At 45.9% G+C, this 22,860-nt stretch overlaps 1 non-coding gene across 1 annotated transcript; it reads right to left on the bottom strand.

Moving 5' to 3' along the window:
* Window positions 1-5,248: 5,248 nt before the first annotated feature.
* Trnat-ugu (transfer RNA threonine (anticodon UGU)) lies at window positions 5,249-5,320 on the bottom strand. Its single transcript has one exon. It is a non-coding gene; the product is annotated as a tRNA-Thr (tRNA).
* Window positions 5,321-22,860: the final 17,540 nt, after the last annotated feature.

Below are 22,860 nucleotides of genomic sequence, written 5' to 3'. Positions count from 1 at the left end.
CAAGTTATGATGCACGTAAGCTTCGTCTTTAATTCGTAATTTATCTATTTTGTAAATTTCCCTACTCTAAGAATTTATGCAAATTTATAAAACCGCCCAATTCTTGGCCAATCACCCCATAGCGGCTGTGAGTCACAGAAACTAGGCAAACAACAACAACAACACGATTCTGAATTGCCGTGCTGAGTGCCTGGATTCGAATGCCGTTCGAACCCTGCCTTTCGTTTTGATATTGGCGCGATATCTGCGACAGACACAGGCGGAAGTGGCGGACAACTATGCCACCAATATCGGCTGTTGCGAGCTCATAAACGCTCACGCTCTAAAAGTCTACGCAGACCCTCCTTTGGGAGTTGCCAAAGCGATGCATAGGCGTCCAGTGTTATTGTAAGCTGCGTCCCTCCCTAGAAAGTCGTTTTCGGACGCCATGGGCATATATTTGTCTAGCGATCTGTCTAGCGCTCTTCAGCGTCTCGAATGACCCCATGGCACGCGCATACCGCGACCACTGAAACGCCTGTTTGGAATCAAATTTTCGCAAAGTTGCAATTTTGATGATGTGTGCAATTCTCCATGTCGCCTTGACAGCTTTGGCCATGAAATTCAACGTAGCGTTCATATTCTTCCTTTACATTCTACATTTGTTTTGCACCGCGGATACAACGCATTCATATATGATTCAGCACCGGCAAGAAAATTCATTTTTGGCTTTATACATTTATTTATTTAAAGCGATGATTTTCTTAAGTGACCGATGGGTCAGACGGGCAGTTTCCTCGTCGAGTCGGCTTAGAAATACTTACGCATTTAAAACGGTAAAATTTTCAACCTTAAATTTCTCACAGCCCTTTCTGTCGTAATGTGTATGCTTGCAGTTGCCAAGAACAAGAGCACGGTATGCTACCGCAATGTTTACAAATGTATTTCTCTCTGTTTCGATGAAATCACCACTTCGATAGAATTTGTTATGTAGAATGCAGCTTTCACAATTTAGTTAGGGATTCATTTAAAAAATAGAAGTCTCTTAGCCCGCTTTTTTAAATAACTTCAAGGCACTCGTGACCGCGCTCGGAACACGTGTACTTCGGGACGACGACCCAGCAAATGGTCCGTAGATCTACGATTTTCCTGCATCACTCTACTAAAGGCGATGCGTATGCGGAAATAACGTTCTTATTTCGTTCATCTTTATTTCACCTAAGTCGGTCAGAAAATGCACGGTAACAAACGTTTAGCTGTCATAATGACACGATGACTACCTCACCTTCACTTACGTTCACTAAAATTGAATATAAGAAAGCATGCCCTCTCACATCGAGGAGCAAGTCAGGATAAATAATCTCATTAAAGACGCCTGAATACACGTATCACGTAGCAAATGACTCATTCATACAAATTTGCGTTTAGGTTCAAAGAGAAATCTTCAGAACAAATAAAAGATGATAGTATGAAATGCAAGGCAAGTATTAATGTGCGTTCTAGTTTCATTAGAACTACGAAATTGTGACTAAAATGGCACATTAAAAGTTAATGAAAGCGAAAATAGATGTTACCGGATACATGCATGCATATGTTTAAGCGATAATGAGTTGTAACTATTTTTCCCGACAGCATTCTTCCTAGATGGTGTCCACATCTTACTGCTCTTCTAGTATTTTATGCTACTTACTTCAGACGGGCACGATTCGTGCGAACGCAGTTCATTCAGTCGACACTTTACGGCACACAAAAAAATGGATGAGCACATTCCTGACCACATTCATGTACACACGGATCGCGCCTGTCCTTGTCGACTTTATCGAACACATTATGTAACACGCATGCCGACACGCTGGAATGTACACAAAGAACCACATGCATTTGTACAAACATAATCGTGCGCACATTTATATGCAGGAAAGTTAACCAACACCTTCGTGGAAGCAGAAAAGGATGTGTGCCCCATTTTTTTTTTAGATTCTTCGTAAGGCTTCTCGGCACGTCAGCTTCCGAACAAATAGCAAATTTTCCCGCAAACGCTGTACGCAACCGCCGCCAGAGAACGAAAAAAAAAAAAAAAGCAAGAGACTCGCGTGAAACGACCCGCAGCAGTAATTAGTTCTGGCAAAACGATGAAGAGCCTAAAAAAAAGAAGATAGAAGGTAAGTGGTTTTTCTGCGTAAAGTCATAATTTCACTGCCACCTGAGTCCGTCAAAGTTGATTGCTTTTGCTACAGCCACAACGTGTCCTTCCGAGCCGGCCATGAACATCGCCTGCAGCTATACAGTTGCGCAGGGGCAGTGACCATTCCCATTTCAGCTGCAGTCTGGCGAACGGCCTTAACCTGCTTAATACTTCGCTTAAAATAAAACGAAAAAAAAAAGACGGAGCAATGCATCATGCCCCAAACGATTTGTATGGAACTCACTTAAGAATGAGCGCTTACAATCTAAATTAATGACATAGGGTGAATTTATAGCTTATGTGATTAGTTTAGATTGTAAAGTGCTTATTTCTTCCCTTGTTCTTTTTCAAGGCAATGTACGCGCGTGATTTGACGTGGTGGTCTGAGTACGCGTGTGAAAGCAAAAATAAACATATTGTTGCAACTTATGTGGTCCGATGGTTTTTTTTCTGCATGTTCTTGTCACTGCTGCGCTACAACAAGTAGGTGGGTAGCAGAAAATGTCATGGAGAGACTTTGTGGCTCCCAGGCGCATCAGCTCGACCCTGCACTCATTTGGCTAGAAACGCACACACGGTGAAGCTAATAACGACTTCATCATTGCTCAATCTCGGCAAGCTCTATTCCAATCAGACGCTAACATTTTGTGACGCTTCTAGGTCAAATTGCACCAAATCGAGCCACCTTCGAGATTCTCCTAGAGCAACGGTGGTGAGTTCTCGCACTTGGCGTTGGGCATTGTGTAACACTTCAATTGTGTGCACGATTGACGTTAGATATACGTTTACAGCAGAGTTCAAGCCCGGACAAGCTTGTAGCTAGCATGCCTGCGCGGGGCTGCGAGATACAGCTGTACAAAGGCCGCACGAAGCGACGACCTTTCAACGAGGCAAGACAGAAAATGAAAACAAACAGACGCAATAAAGTGGAAAACGATATAAATTGTCATGCTAGTTATCAGTTCTGGCTTAAGCCCATTTCTTCTTTTTTTATTTCTTTCTAAAGGCGCTCTTCTCTCGACATACCGCGTAAATGAACTCGCGCACAAACCTGTCTCTTTCGGAAACACAAATGGTCCACATGTTCGCAATGACGTTTTTCTTCTTTCAGTGTGTGCGTTCCCTTTGCTATTTTTTATTTGCCTTTTACATAGCGTCCCTACATTATGCAATGTCATTCACCGTCTTTTCTGCCATAGAATATACGAGAGAACGAAAAGATTCACCAGCTGTTTGAAAGAACATATACGATGTAATTTTAGCTATTATTTTTTTTTAACACGAAAGTATTTTATGGCGAGGTCAACCAAGACTTTAGGGACGTTTTTCCGTCAAGCAGAGGACGGCTGATAAAATCGACGCTAACGGATGAGAAAGAAAAAAAACTGTAAGAAAAAGTTCCCCCGCCGGGAATCAAACCTACGACTTTTTTCTTGGCCCCAGACTTTAAGCGCCCGCCGCCCCACCCACTACTACCGAGGCAGATGCACGGCACTCCACAAACGCGCCTTATATCTTTCGAACATTTACTCTGGCACGGTGCTCTCTGTGGGCGGGGCGGGGCGGGGCGGGGCGGGGCGGGGCGGTGCGGTGCGGTGCCGCCGTCTGTGAGCGGTGAAGTAATGTGGCATGACACTTACTAGCGCCGATACAAACAATTCGGCGACGACGCATGGGCTCCGAAATTGCGCGCCGGTGCGCAATGTCGGAGGCCATGGTTAAAGCGTCTTGATACAAGCAAAAAACACTGGCCGCGATAGCATCGGGGGGTCGCCCTAGACGCACTTACGTTCTGTGCCTTTGACTTCGTGTTAGCGTGTGATGGCACGTTGTCGGAAGAGTGCAGCTTCCACATGCAGCAACGGTGTTTCTCCGCCGACTGCTTCGAGTGCGATAGCACCGACTAACAAAACTGCTGCAGTAAGCGCTGCAGAAAGGCAACGATGTCGACGACGAACGTCGTCCGTTGGTGGAGCAAGACAAAGGACAGTGGGACGTAGAACGGCCTGCGCGCGTTCGCGGCTCAAGCTACGCCTCCCATGTTGCTGAAGCGCAGTGCGGTAGTGAGCACCGGCGTAGGTTATCCTATTACTCGGGAGCGCACATCGTGTCGTTTCTCTCCCCAGTTGACGACGCTTTGAAGTGCACGTCGAGAACCAGTGTTATTATGTGCTCGTTGATGTCATGTTTGCGAGGGATTCACGATATGCTGTGTCCAGGTATATCTTAAAAGCTTCAGCTATCACAAAGGTTGAATCAAGATCATGGGCGCTGGTCGTCGCGATGGAGATGCGCCACTAGGCGTCAACGTGGGTGCATCCACGTCAAACGGTGCTATAGCTGCCAAACACCAGTAGCCATTTTAGAAGCTCTCATATACCACTACACAATAAGCACTACTTCTGTGAAGAAACGTTTCACTTTTGTGTTATACCAATTCCTATGACGGAGGGATCAGCCATGTTTTTTTCATCAAACAACGAAGCTTTTATTTTCTGTAAAAGGTGCTATGCATGGTACCATTGGGCACATTCCTCAACAGACTTTACATTAGAGGCCTAGTTTTCAACACGCTTGAGAATAACTTCTGCATGTTGGCCGTCATACTGCCCTTTGAAAGTGTGCGAGTTGCCCTGATTGTTTTTGCTTCAAGGTAGACCTTTCATCGTTCTTGCATTGTACACCATCATAAGGTTCAAATGGAGATTATACAAACATACAGAGCGAGGTCCAAGCGAGCTTTGCATATAGCTACAATGCACTGTAGCTATATGCAAACACACAAGACACCTAATTAAATCAATCACAAGCTAACACCGTAACATATTTTAATAGCACAAACGAATTATTAATAAAACGGTAACAATTGAATTATTACATAGAGTACAAAAACTATGGAGGTTTGATTTGTATACGTAAATATGAGTGTATTTGAATGCGATACGGTAATTAATTCCAAAGTAGTGTGGCTGATAGATTAGTAACGAGAACTAACGGACAATAATGCCAAGGAAAGTATAGGGGATGTTCTTTGTGTAAATAGGATTTAAGTGTGAAGAAAGTAGAGTGGAGGAAAAGATAACTTGCCGCCGGCAGGGACCGAACCTGCGATCTTCGAATAACACGTCCGATGCTCTACCACTGAGCTACGGCGGCGGTCATCCTCCCGTCCACTTTATGGAGTATATATGTGCAGTTAAACGTAGGGAGTGTTAGCGCCGATCGCACCTGTGGCGGCGAGTGTGGAACACTCGTCCTCTGTCTGTTGGCGTCACGTAGCACGTGATCTTTTTACGAGCTAGCAGCTGACCAATAATCCTTCGCATACTACCTGAAGGCATCAAATCTGCCAAAACGAGACCCTCACTATGAATGAAGGAAAGAAGATGACTTTTAAGAGCTCGTTTTTTTTTCTTGGAGACAATATTAATGAAAACTAACAGACAATAATGCCAAAGAAAGTATAGGGGATGTTGTTTGTGTAATTCGGATATAAATGTGAAGAAAACAAAGTGGACGGAAAGATAACTTGACGTGGAGCAAGGAAACTAGCTGTTAGTAATTATAGATTATGGGAGCTGCCCCTTAACAGATTTATGAACAAATATTCCAAGCTAGTATTTATTTAGTTTGTGTACTGATAAAATACCACCAGAGGTGAGCAATGGAGATGCTTCTTATCTGTAGCTGTTACGTGTGATCATGCAGCCTGCTTGATTTTAACGCGACAGCGTTAAAGAGCTCGTATCGCAGAAATTCCGTCGTCGGTGTCGGCGCCGTTGGTTGTGAGCGAGAAATCATCATCTTGTCCGTGACCGAAAAATTGAAAAAGCTACAAATAAAATAAATAATAAAAATGTTGGGTCCGAGTGAGAATCGCACCCAGGCCGTCTACCACGGTGTTCTACCACGGAGCCACGCCTCTGCTTGGAGCTGCACTGAAAGTAACATTCATGCTTCCCAAAAATACGCGTCCTGTATACAAGTGTCATAGTACGAGATGTAATATCGCAGTAATATTGCGTGGTACAAGCGTACATTGCCATCGGGCGTCACACATGTCAATATCATAACGACTTGGTGGTTTAAAGACAGACACCCATTACAAAAGGCACACACATTACTGCGCGTATTCCCTTAAGACCACGTAGTGGGTGCATCGCAACTTCGAAAAAGTTTCTCGCGCATAATTGCTTCTGGTTTAAAGCATGCTACCCATTACATAAGGCACACACCTTAGTGCGCGCATTCTGTTAAACACTCGTAGTATTCGAAGTGCGCACTAGGGGCAGGATATCGCTATCGCGTTCAACTCCTAAAGGTGAAGCTTAAGCGTCCCACAATTTTGTGTATGCTGCAGAGTGAACAAACGTGTGGCATACGTGTTCTTCGAAGATGATATTCAATGATTAGCTCAGGTATAAATAAAAACGAAGTAAATGAAGGTGATTTTTATAAATATTAAGAAACTGTGAACTTTCAATAATATTCTAATCCCATCAGCTGCCTTATTTGTTCAGGATAAAGCATGCTGATAAAATCTTAGGAGTTTATCTTATGCGACGCCAAGAACTACTACACTGTCAGTAGGAAAAAAATTACAGCATATCCACGGGCTGGGCGAAGCTCCTGAAGCAATCATGGTCTCGGGATCGGCTTCTCGTTGAGCCCGTTTCGCAGCGGCGTCCTTGGCGCGCACAGTCCCGGGATCCGCCCGGCTGCTGCCAAGCGAGCGTCCGCCGCTGCGCGTCGTCCATGCTCCACCAACGATCCGACACGTATGGCGACGATCCAGGAGAATGAGAGAGGCGCTCGCTCCCCGCGCATCCCCGCGCAGCCCGTGCAGCAGCCAATCGGAGAGTAGCGGCACTTCCAGCGCCATCTAGTGTCGATTCACACAAGCGCCATATTGCACACAATTCTATTGGACCAACGCCATCTAGGAAATGAGACGAGAAATGGTGATGACACAGATTGTGTACAGCGCCATCTAGAATATCGTCCCTGAACTGCAGTTTGTATGTACTTCTATGAGACAGCACGGTCTATTGTACTCTTCGGGAGATACTGCCACTGCCGGTTACGCCTGACATGGGACAAGGTTAGACTAAGAGGAGCTACGCGCCTAAAAGTGTGCTGGGAGCGAAGGTTTGTGATGGTGATCCTGAACAAGGCTTTTGTCTAGCTGAGAAAATGACAGTTAGATTTCGTGTTATTATTATGTAGTCTATTTAAACGGCACAAGGTTACGGTGTTTGCCGCGTCGAGGTTCAGCTTGATTGAAAATATCAATACATCAAGACGTTTATGTAAGGAGCAGATAGAAGTATGGTCGGCGTAAATGATAGATTCGTAGGACTCTAGGCACCGGGAGAAGTCATGAATGTCTATTAAAAACAAGGCAGGCACTAATATAGACTCTTGCGGGCCTACCAATGCTAGTTATTTTAGAGTGAGAGCAAGTGCTTGAAACTTATACGCTGTACCCTCTGACTTTCAAATAGTTGTGTAATGATCTCAGGACGGGGCCAGTTATATCAAGAGTATAATTTAGCAATGATATGAAAAAGTAAATCAAACGCTTTAGAAAGATCGATAAACAATTCGCCGCGAAAATTTCCGATTCAATTGCCTGTCAAATCTTATCTGTTAGAAATATTTGATGCTAAATCAATTGAGCATCCCTGCCTAAACGCAAACAAAGTTGGTATTAGGATATGAAATTTTGACAGAAAACTTAGTAAGCGTTGTACGATTAGTTTTTCAAGAACTTTAATAAAAAAGCATGGTTGATCCCTTTGTCATAGGATTCGGTGTAACACGAAAGTGAACCGTGTCTTCACAGGAGTATAGTTGATTGTTTATTGTACATTTATGTATGAGAGCTTGCGCGAGCTTGTTTGGCGGCTATAGCACCATGTGACGTGGATGCATCCACCTTGACGCATAGTGGCACATCTCCATCCCGACGACTAACGCCAAAGATCATGATTTATTCCTTGTGATAGCTGAAATAGTTATTATACATCTGGACAGAGCATATGCTGAATCCCACAAAAAGATGGCATCAGCAAGCACATAGCTGGTACCTGATATGCACTCATTCAGAGCGTCGTCATTTGAGGAGAGAAACGGCATGGTGTGCGCTCCCCAGCAATAGGCATGTGCATGTGCTCATGCATATACCACGCAGCGGTTCAGGAACGCGAGAGGCAGAGTTCGTAGCTTGAGACGTGAACGCGGGAAGGTGTTCCGCTCCCCCTGCACCGAAAGTTGAAACTACTGAAGTGGCCTCGGAGATTGGCTCCGGCATCGCTCCGTTGCTATGGCCGTCCCATGCACACGGTGACAGCGTAATCAGAGGAAGCGGTCTGACAGCCAGACGAGCGTCACTGATTGGGCGCTAAGCTTGGGCTGAGGTCGCCATCCCCCGGAATGCTTAAGATTTAACAAAAAGCTCACACCACGGGCGGGCTAGAAACACGAAGGAAAAGCGGTGCGCGTCGTGGCTCCTCTCTAGCCTGGCCGTGATTTCTCACAGGGCGAGCGGGGAAGCAACGGCGCATTGCCGGAGCTAATCTCGGAGGCCACAGTCTTGATGCAGTACTTCACCGATCCCAGGCGGCGACAGCACTCCCCGCGAAGGTCACTGTGCAAGGGAGATGGTGTGAGAGATATAAGGCGAGTTTGTGGAGCCGCATGCATGAGCGTCGGTAGCGCAGTGCGTAGCGTGCTCCGCTCCAACAGTCGCAGACCGAGAGGTCGTAGGTTCGACTCCCAGGTCATCTAAATCAACGAAACGTTTTCTTCTGATTTTAACGCGAAAGTGTTTTATGCCGGGGTCCAACATGGCTCTACTGACGTGTTTCCGTCACGGTTATGACGTTGTAAAATATATAGACTAACAGCTGGCAAAGAAAAAACTAGCAGAAAAAGTTCCGTAACAGGAGTCGAACTTACGAGCGCTCGCTCCGCAGCGCGCGGCGCGAAACTACTTGGCCATAGCTGGCGCGTTCTTCCCCATACTAATAGCGAGCTCTTTATATCCACCGTTTGCTGGTGGCGGTGCTCAGAGATCGATGGCACTTCAGTGCGTTTTCATTATCACTAGCGAGATGGCGCGAAGAGCTCGAAGGGCGCTCTTTAAAGGTAGTTGCCACACGCGTTGCGATGAGCGCGCGCCTCTACAGGGCATGGTCGCGAGTGCGCGCGCTTATCTCGCGATGCTGGTTGTTTGTACGTCTTCTGCTCTCACCGCAAGTTTGCGTTGAAGTTACAGAGAGCATGAAGGTCACTTAGCTCACTGAAGCGGCCGCAAATGCGAAAGCAGCGCGTTGCTAACAGACAAATAAGTTACAATTGTGACAGTTCGCGTTCATTTTGTGTATACTTGTGCGTTTGTTTTGTGTGTCCTTTGTGTTTGAGCAGCACGCTCTAACTGTTCAACTGTGACAGTTGTTAGTTTGCGCTCATCCTTTCCGCGCGTTTCTTTCTGCTTGAGCAGCGCGTTGCAAGTTTCAAGCTGCTTACCGTTCTTCGCGTGACATTACAATTTGTTGCTGTAGCATTCATTCCTTCGCGCTTGGGGCGAAAGAATGCACATCAAACGCTCAACTACGTCTGTGAAGACATGCCTCACTTTCGTGTTATACCGATTTCTATGACCGAGGGATCAGCCATGTTTTTTTCTTCGTCATCTGTATTTTTCTGACGCATTTCATTAAAGTCTTGGTGGACGCCGACACAAAACACTTTCGTGTTAAAAAAAAAGAAAGTATAACAAGAGGGCGACACTTTGAGGATAGATGCTTATCTGCTTTTTTGAAAAGAATTATTTTGGCCATTTTCAAAAAACTTGGAAAATTCCTGCTTTAAAGATAAATTTCGCTACGCAACAAAATAGTCGTGGCAATGAGCACGCTATGGACTGAAATTATCAAGGGAAGTCCCTGTATTTTTAAAACTTGAAATGGCAGGTTGTTTGTTTATGAATATTGACTGTTGATATACTGTTTGGCTGCATGAAGAAATTAAAAAAAATGTAGATGGCCTCTGAATATTTAATACATGTCACATTTCATTCATGAGCACACAATGAAGTATTACAGAACTTGGGGCACTCGCAAAGAAACTGAATACTTGTAACCAGATCAACGCATGATTTCAGACATCTTAATCTGTAATATCACTTCGTTAAATAAATAAATAAATAAATAAATAAATAAATAAATAAATAAATAAATAAATAAAGTGGCCCCACATTTGCGCAAAAATTCAATTTGGTGGTCGGATTAAATACCAATGAATAGGTCTGCTAAGTGAAGAACGTTATCTAAAAAAGAGAAAAAATTCAAAAGGGTCCATTTTGTTTGCAGATAACTTTTCTGTACTAAATGCACAAAATCCCAGTTTTGTTTCCATATTCTCAGCGTTAGTGTTAATAATCTTCAAAAAAACAGACTAAACTGGTTTTCAGATTCTGATCTTCGATGAATGAGCGTGCAAACAAATATCCTTGTTAAAAAATATATATATACTAGTCCCCTGTGGTATGCGAGGTCACACTTAAAATACAAAAAGTCTTCGTGCAGTATCACTATGGCGGCGCGCACATAAGAAAAAAAAATCAAGTTGTAATTTATGCATACCGCATCACCTGTAGTTGTAAACGCCATATGTGGCGACGTTCGCGTATAACCTTGCCACAATACCGCCGGTTATTCACCCTCCTATCTCGTGTGCCGTCGAGAACCCGTTGTACAACCGAACACGTTATTGCCCTCAAGTGCACCTCGATGCCCTCGATGTCATCATTCCCTCGATGTCATCATTCGTGCTGCTGACCGCGCGCGGCAGCTCGCACGCACCCGTCTGCAGGCCTCCCAGGAGTACCATAGACGCCTCTATGATTTCTGACATCGAGACGCACACTATGCTCCTGGTTCTCTGATACGAGATACCAAGGAGAACTTGGCATCTCGTACAAGTTCTCTAAGTTTCGTAGCGGTATGTGCCCTTTATAATAGTATAGATTCCACTGCCCTGTTTTCAAGGGCTCACCGCGAGCAGTGTTATCGGAGTAGATGTTGCCTACGACGCCATGGACTTGGAAGTCATTAGAGTTATACACAGAAGGTTGTTCGTATTAGGTAATGGCAATTAAGTTATCCAGTTCCCAACAAGCGTAGTTCTTGTGGTACAGGCCGCCAAACTACTATGAAGTGCTGCAGCGCTGCCCTCGAGTGGCTGAACGTTTCCTTCACGTCTGACGAAAAGATGTACTATAAAGTAATGTCCAAACTAATTAATGATACTGCACTCCCCACATTAGGATGTGCAAAACAATTCTGTTCAAATTGTCTAGTTTTATAACATTGCTTTTAATATGTACAGCAGCATGAAAGTTATGCCCTCAACAACAACCAAGACGAAGATGAAGATTGCACTTGAAGAAAAGGGACCGAACTCATGAAGGTTCCACATCTGAAACACTTAGCTGGAAAACACCGGTTATTCCTAAAAGCCATTCGAGGAGATTCATGGTTTGGGTAACAGGAACTCACCTCTTTTTAACACGAAAGTGTTTTATTCCGGGGTTCAGCAAGACTTCACTGGCGTATATCCGTGACGGAAATACGTCAAAAAAAGTACAGATGATAAAGAAAAACCACGATAAAAGGTTTCATTATTTGGATGACCTGGGAGTGGAGCCTACGACCTCTCGGTCTGCGACGATAAGTTCCAGGCGCTCTGCCCACTGCGCCACATACACTCATGCATGAGACTTCACAAACACACCCTATATGTTTCACGCCTTCTCCCTTTCACAGTGACCTTTGTTGCCGGGGGGCGGTGTTGCCGTCTGGGATCGGTGAAGTGAAGTACTTCATCATGACCATGGCCTCTGAGATTTCCTATAACGGTCTCATTCGGTGTGTTTGCAAGAGAAGTGTAATTTTGTCAATGCCTCAACACATCGCCAGGTGGCGGCCTTAGCCCAAGCCTCGCTAATAGCATCCACCCGTACTTAAAATAGCTCTGCGACGCTCGCCTGGCTGTCACACCGCGTTCCCCGCTAGCCCCGTAAGAAATGACGGCTAGGCAGAGGGCAGACATGAGGCGCGTTGCGTTTACCTTCGCGTTTATAGCCTGGTCGTGGTGTTATCGTTTTGTTAAAGGGGTGGTGCCACGAAATTTTGAGGCTCTAAAAAGCCTGCTGCAGGCATCTTCTGTACGCGAGGACCCCCAGCACGAAGTGTTGGACAGAGTGAACGTTTAGAATATATTTTAATTTGGTTCCAAAGTGTGCCCAAATGCTCATTCTCACGATCAAGACCCATGGCCAGCGCCACTGGCACCGTCGTCACTGTGCAGGAAGAGCTTTAGTGACGTGAGACCATATTAAAGTGACGTGCAATGAGCGGTAACCTCCAGCTCCGCTGCACCAAGCAAGGCAAGAGAGGGTCGCCTGCGAACCTACACTCATATTTTCTCAGCGTGTTGCCGAAGCAGTCCAACTTACTCGCATATTGCAATGTGCTTCGCATCGTCACGCGAATCAGCGAAGACGACTTTAGATAATTTTCGCTTGTTCGCATACTTCTTTGCTTTAGCATACCGGGTTACCGTAGCCGCAAACGTGAGAGGCCGGATAGGTGGGGTGACCTGGCGGCGCTGAGATGAACCAGACAAGCAGACATTTGTTGCAGAAATTCGTATTCTACTTCTTTGCTGGTGGAAATTCTCGGCAGTGGAGTAGTACCGAATGCATTGCCTTTTCAAACATTTTTTCGCCACGGTGATTCAGCGAAAACAAAGAAGCGCACCTCTAACTGTGGTTGTACAAAGCGTCACAAGATGTCGGTACCATCGTCCGGGAACCCAGTACTCCGCAAAGATCTCTGCGTAAGCCGGAATTCCGTACACGCCAATATTCTCTAGTAGAAAGTATTAGCTAGTTTTGAAGGCATCCGGACTGTTGCTCGCACGTGTGCGCCAGAGCAGACGATGCAACTCTGCGCGCGTCACAGCTTTGTGGGCCCACTTGTTCAAGCTTCCTACACAGTGACGTGACTGTCGAACTCGATGCCCAGAAACCTAAACCGAAAGTGGTTCATATAAATAAGGCGATATCAAATTATTTAGCGAGAATACATGGATCTTGCAGCGTGTAACATGCTTTCTAGAGCAATAAGAAACAACTGCGACGAAGAACGCGCAAGCCACGAATTTGATGGCAACTCCCCTTTAACTTTAGCATTTCGCGGGATGGCGACCTTAGCACAAACCCAGCCTCCAATTACTGGCGATCTCCTGGCTGTCACGCTCCTTTTTCGCTTATTACGCTCTGTCCGTGCGAATAGAACGGCCTGAGCAACAGCGCGTTGCCGGACTTCATCTCGGAGGCCACGTCATTACACTAACGAGCGCCGACAGTGAGCGCTTCGGTAGTTCCAGCTTTCAGTGCAGAGGTAAGCGGGACCCCTTCGCGTGTTCACGGCTCAAGCTCCTCTCGCGTCTCTGAAGCGCTGTGTGGTGCATGCGGGAGCACAGGCGTAGGTTACCTTATTACTGGGGAGAGCACACTTTGGCATTTCGCGCCTGAAATGACACTTTGAATGAGTGCATATCGAGTACCAGTGTTATGTGCTTTCCGATTCCGTCTTTGCGCGGGATTCAGCATGTGCTGTGTCCGGGTTTATGTTAACTCCTTCAGCTGCCACAAGGGTTAAATCATGATCGTTGGCGTTACCCATCTGGGTGGAGATGTGCGTGTAGGCGTCAACGTGGGTGCGTTCACGTCAAACGGTGCTATAGCTGCCAAGCACCAATAGACATTGTGCAAGCTCTCATACAACTGCATCAATGTACAACAAACAAGCAACTATACTCCCGTGAAGACAAGGTTCACTTTCGTGTTATACCGATTCCTATGATGGAGGGATGGACCATGTTTTTTTAACACTAAAGTGTTTTATATCGGCTTCCACCACGGCTCCACTGACGTATTTACATCACGGATGTCACGTTGTAAAATATAAAGGCTAACAGTGGGCAAAGAAAAAAAAACCAGGAGAAAAAGTTCCGTCACCGAAAATCGAACTTACGACGCCTCACTCCACAGCGCGCAGCGCGAAATGATTCGGCCACGGACGCCACGTTCTTCGCAATGCTAATCGCGAGCTATTTATATACACCATTTGCCGGTGGCGGTACTCCGAGATCGGTGTTACAGCATGTTTTCGTTATCACTAGCGAGATGGCGCGAAGGGCTCGCAGAGCGCGCTTTAAAAGTCGCCGCCGTTGGGACAAGCACCCGCCTCTACATGGCGTGGTCGCTCGCGCGTGCGCTTATCTCGTGATCGCGGTGGTTCGTACGTCTTGCGTTGAGAGCACGAAGGTCACTTGGCTCACTGCAGTGACCGCTTTTGCGAAAGGAGCGCGGTGCTCGCACAGAAATGCGTTACAAATGTGACAGTTCGCTCTCATCCGGTGTATGTTTCGTTCCGTGCGTCCTTTCTGCTTGAGCAGCGCGTTGCAAATTCCGAGCTGCTTGCCGTTCTTCGCGTGACATTGCAATTTGTTGCTGTAGCATTCATTCCTGCGCCCTTGGGGCGAAAGAATGCGCAACAAACGCTCAACTTACGTTTGTGCAGACACGTTTCACTTTCGTGTTATACCGATTCCTATGACAGAGGAATCAGCCATGTTTTTATATTATACAGCTAAATACGACTTCACAAATGCAAATGGCGATAAGAAATTGCGCTACTGAAACAATAACGAAGTTGATAAACTAATAAATAACACCCCTACAGTGTTGGCATTTGTCCCTAAGGGGGCAAAAATTGCAAAGTTACGAACCCCATCCTCTCGTGACGTACAGCAGCTGCTGTTGGGGCGCATTTATCAGTAGTGTTCTGACGGGTACGATGCGGCAAGGCCAGTGTATGTAATTTTAAATTCAATCACATCTTTTTAAATTAGAATTCTAATCAATTGAGTGGTTTCCTCACGAACTGAATTCTCCACAGGAGCCTAGTCCACCTTCATTTTTCTTTAGTGAACGTTCTTATTAGAGGGTCACCTCTGGTGAATGTAAGTTAGAAACGAGATTGTAAGAATGATCGTAAATATGGGCGAGTGTTTTCTTTAAGTTGCTGAAAAATTTATTGCAAATTTATCACCCGACAACCAATGTTGCTAATTCCTAAATATTGCACCACATTTTGATTTGTACTTTCAGTACAGGTGTACTGTTGCCAGCGCAATTGCCTGTTCATTGTAGTTTGCTCGAAAAATCACAGCAGGAACAGCTAAAAAAATAAATTGATTGTTTTTTTTTTCCTCTTCGATCTTGGACTTATAAGAGATCGTAAATGTTTGTAAGCGATACCTGAAAACTCTACACCTCCAAAAGCTGTGGATCTTTGATCACGTGCAAAAATTGGTTAATCGCTTTAATAAGTGACAGCATGCTGTACTTAAACTGTCAGTTCGACCAAATGGAGACACCAGAAAAGCTGTTTCCTTCAAGCAAAGCCTTGACTTTCCAAAACGACACATTCTCCAGAAAGATAGAGCAGTGGAAAATTATTCCAGGGTGAATAATACCGAAACCAAGGGAATTCCTGTGGCGAAATTCCGCAAAACACGAAGGGCATGCAATTAACTGCGCTGTGAATTCTGGTGAAATAAAATATCCTACCGCATCGCGATTGAAATCAGGTGATAAGCGCATCATTGCTCCACTTTCAGGCTGTAACTATAGTAAAACAATTTTCTTCGGTAAAACAAGCACTCGAACTTCACAGAGTGACATTTCTGGCCACAGTGATCACTAATAATAATATCTGCGGTTTTACGTCCCAAAAGCACTGATTATGAGAGACGCCGTAGTGGAGGGCTTCTGAAATTTCGGCCACCTGGGGTTCTTTAACGTGCGCCTAAGTCTAGTACACGGGCCTCAAGAATTTTCACCTACATCGAAAATGCGGCCGCCGTGGCTGGGATTCGATCCCGTGAGCTTCGAGTCAGCAGTCAGGCGCCATAACCACTAGACCACCACGGTGGATTCACAGTGACCACGCAGAGTAGATAAATGAACACCTGGGCCTCCATTCACAAAAACATCTTACGTTAGAATTGTTCGTAAGAAAAACATTTAGCCAGTCGTGATGCTGGGCATATCATTAGTGAAGCCGGCTAGCCAATGAGAAAGAACACTTAAGAACCGAAACCTTTGTGAATTAGTCCCCCGGTGATTGGAAAGGAAATACTTTCTCCGAGTGCTCTTGCACTCAAAAAACAGCAAAAAATGGCAGTAGTGTGGGACGGCGAACTGCGTGATCAAGACTCGCAAGGCTGGCGATACTAAGGTCTTTCGCATAAAAAAGACTGATATGAGGGTAATTACGTGGATCTTTTTAACCCTGTATATCCCATGGCTAATTCAGTTGTGCAATTATTTTTTTTGCCCATATGTAATAACAATATAGATTAGAGAGGCAATAACCCGAAACCCAGGAATCTTTAGCTTTATCTCGGAAATAAAACGGCTGTGCACATATGTGGACGCTGGGACCACTAGGTACACAAGGCCCACCCACATTCTTCATGGCACATGGAAACCCTGTATATCCCATGGCTAATTCAGTTGTGCAATTATTTTTTTTGCCCATATGCAATAACAATATAGATTAGAGAGGCAATAACCCGAAACCCAGGAATCTTTAGCTTTATCTCGGAAATAAAACGGCTGTGCACATATGTGGACGCTGGGACCACTAGGTACACAAGGCCCACCCACATTCTTCATGGCACATGGAAAGTTTGCTTGTCGAGGGTTCTATTTAAACGAGGTCATCATTATGATCCCCGCTTATCATAATCAGCGCCTCCACCATCAGTATCACCATCATCACAATCGTTCATGGGGCCTCTCCTTGTTAACGGCTCTGCTTCAACACGTTCGTCACTGCATTTTACCATGAAAGCGTTTATCCTCATGTTCAATGCTTTCATCACCATCATCTTCGCCATTCCAGCCGGTTTTGCTTGCCCACAGCTCTGCTTCAACATGTCCATCACCATCATTATCGTCGGTAATCATCATTATCAATGCGTTCATCGTTATGTTCAAACTGAACGCTTTCATCCTCATCTGCAGCGTTGTTCAAGGGACATTTGCTGTTCGATGACTCTGCTTCAACGCGTTAATCATCGAAGCTTTCCAAGTCGGGACCTTCTCTTCTTGTAGGCAACTCGAAAATTATGACATATATGTATTTATCATTCAGTCCACGTCTCGAGGAAAGCAAATAAATTCTAAACACAACTATAAACACAGTATTTGGCCCCGTTTCCGATAATCTTTTGTGCAGAGCCGCACGGCAGAGAAGTGCGCCCTACTACCATGCGGCTTTCTATCGACTCCTCACAAGAACTCGTTATGTCTGGTGTCCACAAACGTAGATGCCGCAGCGAAAAGCCAAATAAAATAAAACTTTGGTTGCTCACAGTGCAACAAAAGTTACATAAAAAAAGATAAACTCTTCCTTTTCTCAGGTACGGTGCGGTACGAAACACTTTCTTGAAGGCATCCTGATAAGTGCCACCCCTTAGGGCAGCACCGCAGGGCGGCACGTGGGGACAATTAGCCCTATCCTAACCGCTGCATCGCAGACTCTCTGGACAGCCAAAAGTTGGAGATGATACTCTGAGCTCTTGAGGGCCGAGCTCCTTTTTTGTTCAGTATGTCCATGTCCCCACGTATTGTGGGGCACCGCCGGAGCATGTATTTTAGATTGCACGAACCACGCAGCGAGGGCACTGTGAGCTAAAGTCATTTGGGAATAGGGAGTGCATGAAAGCCAGACAAGGATATTAGTTAGTCTGGAGCAACCTAAGGGTCGTAGCCTGTGGTCTCGTGACAACTTCTTCTTTCCACATATGTTTGTTGAATTCCTTAAAAGCGAACAAAGTGTCTCAGAACTCTTGCACCCCGAACTGTGACAAGGCTCTTACTCTCACACTCCTAGGCACGCGGTAGTACGCGTGCCTAGGAGTGCGCGATGTTGTTGAGGTTGGTGCGCGAGTCCACATTTTGGCCCCAGTGTCGGGAACCAAGTGATCGTGTGTAGTTAGTACCCGGTTCTTAAGAACGTCATGGTCCTCTTTCGCTATGGAGCTGGAGGCAAACGCCCTGACCACCGGTCAAGAATATGTGTAGATTTGCGTTCTATTGTCGTCTAAGAGAGCCAAAGCTATAGCAACCTGCTCCGCTTTAAAGAGGTGCTCCCAGTCGCGGACGCAATCGCGGTCTATTGTCACTACGGCAAAGTGAAATGAGCGAGCATTTAGGCCGAATCTACGAGGTAAATCGATTGGGCTTCATCCTTGATCTTTTTCTTGTTCTTGCTCCATGTAAAGCCTAATAAACCAAAATATATTTAGCATGTAAGGAGAAATTAAAAAAAAAATGTGGGTATACTCCTCGACGGCGACTTGAGGAAAACGCCATTGTTCTGTGCCCAATTACCACTGTTTGTGCTCTGCAGTTGTTACGTGGAGATGTGTTTACGAAACTTTGAAGTAATGGCAACATATCACATCGATTTTTAAGGCAATGCGTTGGCTTGCTCAATCACACTTCACTAATATGTTTTGTCCACATATGTGGACGCTGAGATCATCATCATCATCATCGTCATCATTATCGTCATCATCATCAGCCTTACTACGCCTACTGCAGGGCAAAAGCCTCTCCCAATCAACCCGGTCCTGCGCTTGCTGCGGCCACGTTATACCCGTAAACTTCTTAATCTTATCTGCCCGCCCAAATTTGTGTCGCCCCCTTGCGCGTTTGCCTTCTCTTGGAATCCAGCCTGTTACTCTCAATGACCAGCGGTTACCTTGCCTACGCGCAACATGCCCTGCCCATGCCCATTTATTCTTCTTGATTTCGACTCTGATGTCCTTAACACCCGTTTGTACCCTGACCAACTCTGAGCTCTTGGCGATTTTTCGAGGTCGATGGATCTCAGTGAAATTCGCTGGGTACGTTCCTTTGCACGTTTCCGTCATTTATGCCAAATTACAGGCTTGAGACATGCGCAGATTGTTTGCAAATGTATTTTAATGATTGTCTGCAAATGCCCTCCTGGCTTCCCACAATTATTGGCAACATTGCGTCTGTGACGTCAGTATTGGCAAGACGGCGGAAGTGACGCAGCCGAGGGCACCGCTAACTTCACGCTTAGGCCGATACAGCGAGCGTCTGCTGTGCACACGGCGACAGACAGCGTTGGTTTGGCCGGCGTTTCGCTGGTCGTCCCGGCTGTCACAGTTTTCATACTCCGCGCCGGCGTGACCGGCATGCTTGCCCGACTTCCGGTTCGGTCGTAACAACGTCTACGTCATACGTAGACAGTACACTCGGTTGGATTTCGGTTTCGGTGTTGCGCTTTTTTGCTTATTTAAAATTATTCTCCAATTTGCCGAGTATTTCTGCTATCGGGCCCGTAACAGGAGCGTCTCAGGAACATAAAAGCACCATTACTTTGACATGGCCAAAAAATCGCCGGAGTTGGCCTTTAAGGTTACGCCTACCATGTTCCCTTTCAATGCTCGCTGCGTCGTCCTTAATTTAGGTTGAACCCTCTTTGTAAGACTCCAGGTTTCTGCTCCCTCAGTAAGTACTGGTAAGATACCGCTATTATATACCTCCTTGTCACAAACGAGCGCGTCAATAAAGCGCGCGCGTGGTCACTTTCAAACAGCACCGGGATAGCACGGCGGCTCGCTCGCCCAGGAAGCGCGAACAAAGAAAAAACAAGTATTAAAAGACGTCGGCGCAGCGTTCCCCCCCTCACCTACTCGATCCAGACGCAGACAACCAGATCAAACGCCAGCAAAGCCTAGAACCATCTCGAGGGAAAGCATGACACGACGCCGAGTGACGCCACCGCCGCGGGCGGAATGGACGGGAAAGGTCTCGCACTTTCCCTAGCCTTGGCTGCACTGCACGCCGAAGAACCCTCCCGACGCTTCTGGAACCCGGGGGAGAAGAGATAAAAGCGTGCACCGACGACGGCGGGAGTCAGTCGGTCCGGAGATGGTGATGTTATGTTGAGTGTGGCTCCGCCAGCCAAAGAAGGCGGGTTTTGTGATGGTGTGCGGTCAGTCGATTGTCGATCTGGAAGAATCGGATGATGACGTCGTGTGAGCCGTAACAAGTTACCACGACGGTCGGAACACAACGACGATCAGCGCTGTAGTTAGCGTGAGTGTTTCCTGGAAGAGAAGCATTGAAGTACCGTCCAAGAATTGTGGACTGGATACGCTGTTGAATATTCAGGACTTTAACTGTTCTTGAATAGTTGTAATGCATGAGATTGCATTTGTAGCGCGTGATCTCTCTGTTTAGTTCCCGTTGTGTTAACACCATCTGAGTTATACTGTGAAGTTGCAACTGATACCAGCCGAGTTTGTATGTATTAGTGATGTTTGTACTGCCTTAACTGAGAATATATTTCCTTAGTGTTATCGACTCTCGGCTCTGACTCGGTCTTTGGACCACAACCAGCGTTCGCTGGCGCACTAAAAGGAGCAACTCTAAATTGTCCGCGCTTTCGTGGTGCGTTTAGGGGGGCCGATACGTCCGCCCTTGGAATCCGCCCGGCGATTGCCATCCCCATTAACGGGATTAGTGACACTTCTTGAGGCATAGTGGTAAACTACCATTCATGATTGGAGAATGCCTGCCGAATGTGCTACCCCCCATTCTTATTCGTATAGTTACTTGAGTTTCATGGTTCGGCTTTGCAGTGACTACCTGTCCAAAATAGACGTATTCCTTTACCATTTCCAGTGGCTCGCTACCTATCGCAAAGTACTGTTCCTTTCCGAGACTATTGCACATTACTTTAGTATTCTGCATAATAATTTTCAGACGTACCTTTCTGCTTTCCTTGCCCAATTCAGTAATCATAAGTTGCAAACCGTCCCGCGAGTTACTTATCAGGGGAATGTCATCAGCGAATCGCAGGTTACTAAGCTACTCTCCATTAACTGGTATCCCTAACTGCTTCCAATGTAGGGCCCTGAATACCTCCTGTAAGCTCGCGGTGAATAGAATTGAGGAGATCGTGTATTCCTGCTTTACACCTTGCTCTATTGGAATTTTGTTGCTTTCTTAATGGAAGACTATGGTGGCTGTGGAGGCGCTGTAGGTTTGTTTCATTGTTTTTACATCTGGGTCGTCGACGACATGATTCTGCAGTGCCTGCATGACTGCTGATATCTCGACCGAATCAAATGACTTCTCTTAATCTACGAAGGCTATATATAAAGGTTGGTTATATTCTGCGCATTTCTTCATCACCTGATTGATAGTTTGAATATGGTTTATTATCGAGTAGGCTGTACGAAATCCTGCTTGGCCCTTTGGTTGATTGAATTCTAAGGTGGTTTTAATTCTATTAGCTATTATCTGTGTAGATAGCTTGTAGACAACAAACAATAAGCTGATCGGCCAGTAATTTTTCAAGTCCTTGACGTCCCCTTTCTTATGGATTAAGATGATGTTAACACTCTTCCAAGATTCTCGTACCCTGACCGTCAAGGCATTTCGTATACAGGGCGGCCAGTTTTTAACGCAACCTGTCTACCGTCTTTCAACAGATCTGATGTTACATGATCCCCACCAGCGGCTTTGCCTCTTTGCATTCCCTCCAAGGTTTTCTCTACTGCCCTGTCGTTACTGGTGGGATGTCCGATTCCTCTGGGCTACTACTTCTTACATTATCGTCCTGGTTGTACCCCCCGCTACTGTACAGGTCCCTGTAAAATTCCTCAACTACTTTAACTATCATATTCGTATTGGTAATGGCGCTGCCTCCCTTGCCCCTTAGTGCGTACATGTGGATTTTGCCTGTGCCCAGTTTCCTTTTCACCACTTTGCGGTTTCGTCCATTCTTTAGGGCTTGTTCAACCCTCTCCATATTATACCTTCTCATGTCGGCTACCTTACGCCTATCGCTTAACTTCAAAACCTCCGCCAGTTCTATTTTTTCTGCTGTGTTTGAGGCTTTCATGCTTTGACGTTTATTAATGACGTTTTTCGTCTCCTGGAGAGCTTGCCAGTGTCCTGTCTAATGGCTGTACCTCCAACTTCTACTGTACACTCCGTAATGATACTCATCAGATTATCGTTCATTGCGTCAACGCTAAGGTCGGTTTCCTTGGTTGGAGCCGAGCATCTGTTCTGGAGCGAGATCCCGAATCTTTGCGCTAAAACATGCATTGGCTTCTTGCGTATCAGTTTTTGTCGTTTCTTCCTCAAGTCTAGGCGAATTCGACACCTTAGCATCCTATGGTCACTGCATCCATAGGCGTGCGCACGAGGGGGGCTTAGGGGGCGGCCCCCTCTAATCACCTAATCGAGGGCGGGTGGAGGGGGGGGGGGGTGCGCGGTCTGCGCCATATGCTTACTCAGTCGGACCTTTCCCGGCATTGTTTAAAAAACAGGGTTATGGCCACGCAAGTTTTTGAGGATAACGGTGGCCGACGGCCCCTTACATAGAACTCCAACTGTTTACTTTCTATCTTTACTCCTGGAAAGCGACGTACGAAAGGCAGGCTATTGTGAGCAGCCAGTCATCGCTTCCTTTGCATTTTTTCATCCATTGTGAAGC

The sequence above is a fragment of the Rhipicephalus sanguineus genome, chromosome 1, assembly GCF_013339695.2.
Source record: "Rhipicephalus sanguineus isolate Rsan-2018 chromosome 1, BIME_Rsan_1.4, whole genome shotgun sequence".
NCBI lineage: Eukaryota > Metazoa > Arthropoda > Arachnida > Ixodida > Ixodidae > Rhipicephalus > Rhipicephalus sanguineus.
Note: the sequence above shows the minus strand (reverse complement) of the source record. Positions and strands in the feature narration are given on the sequence as shown.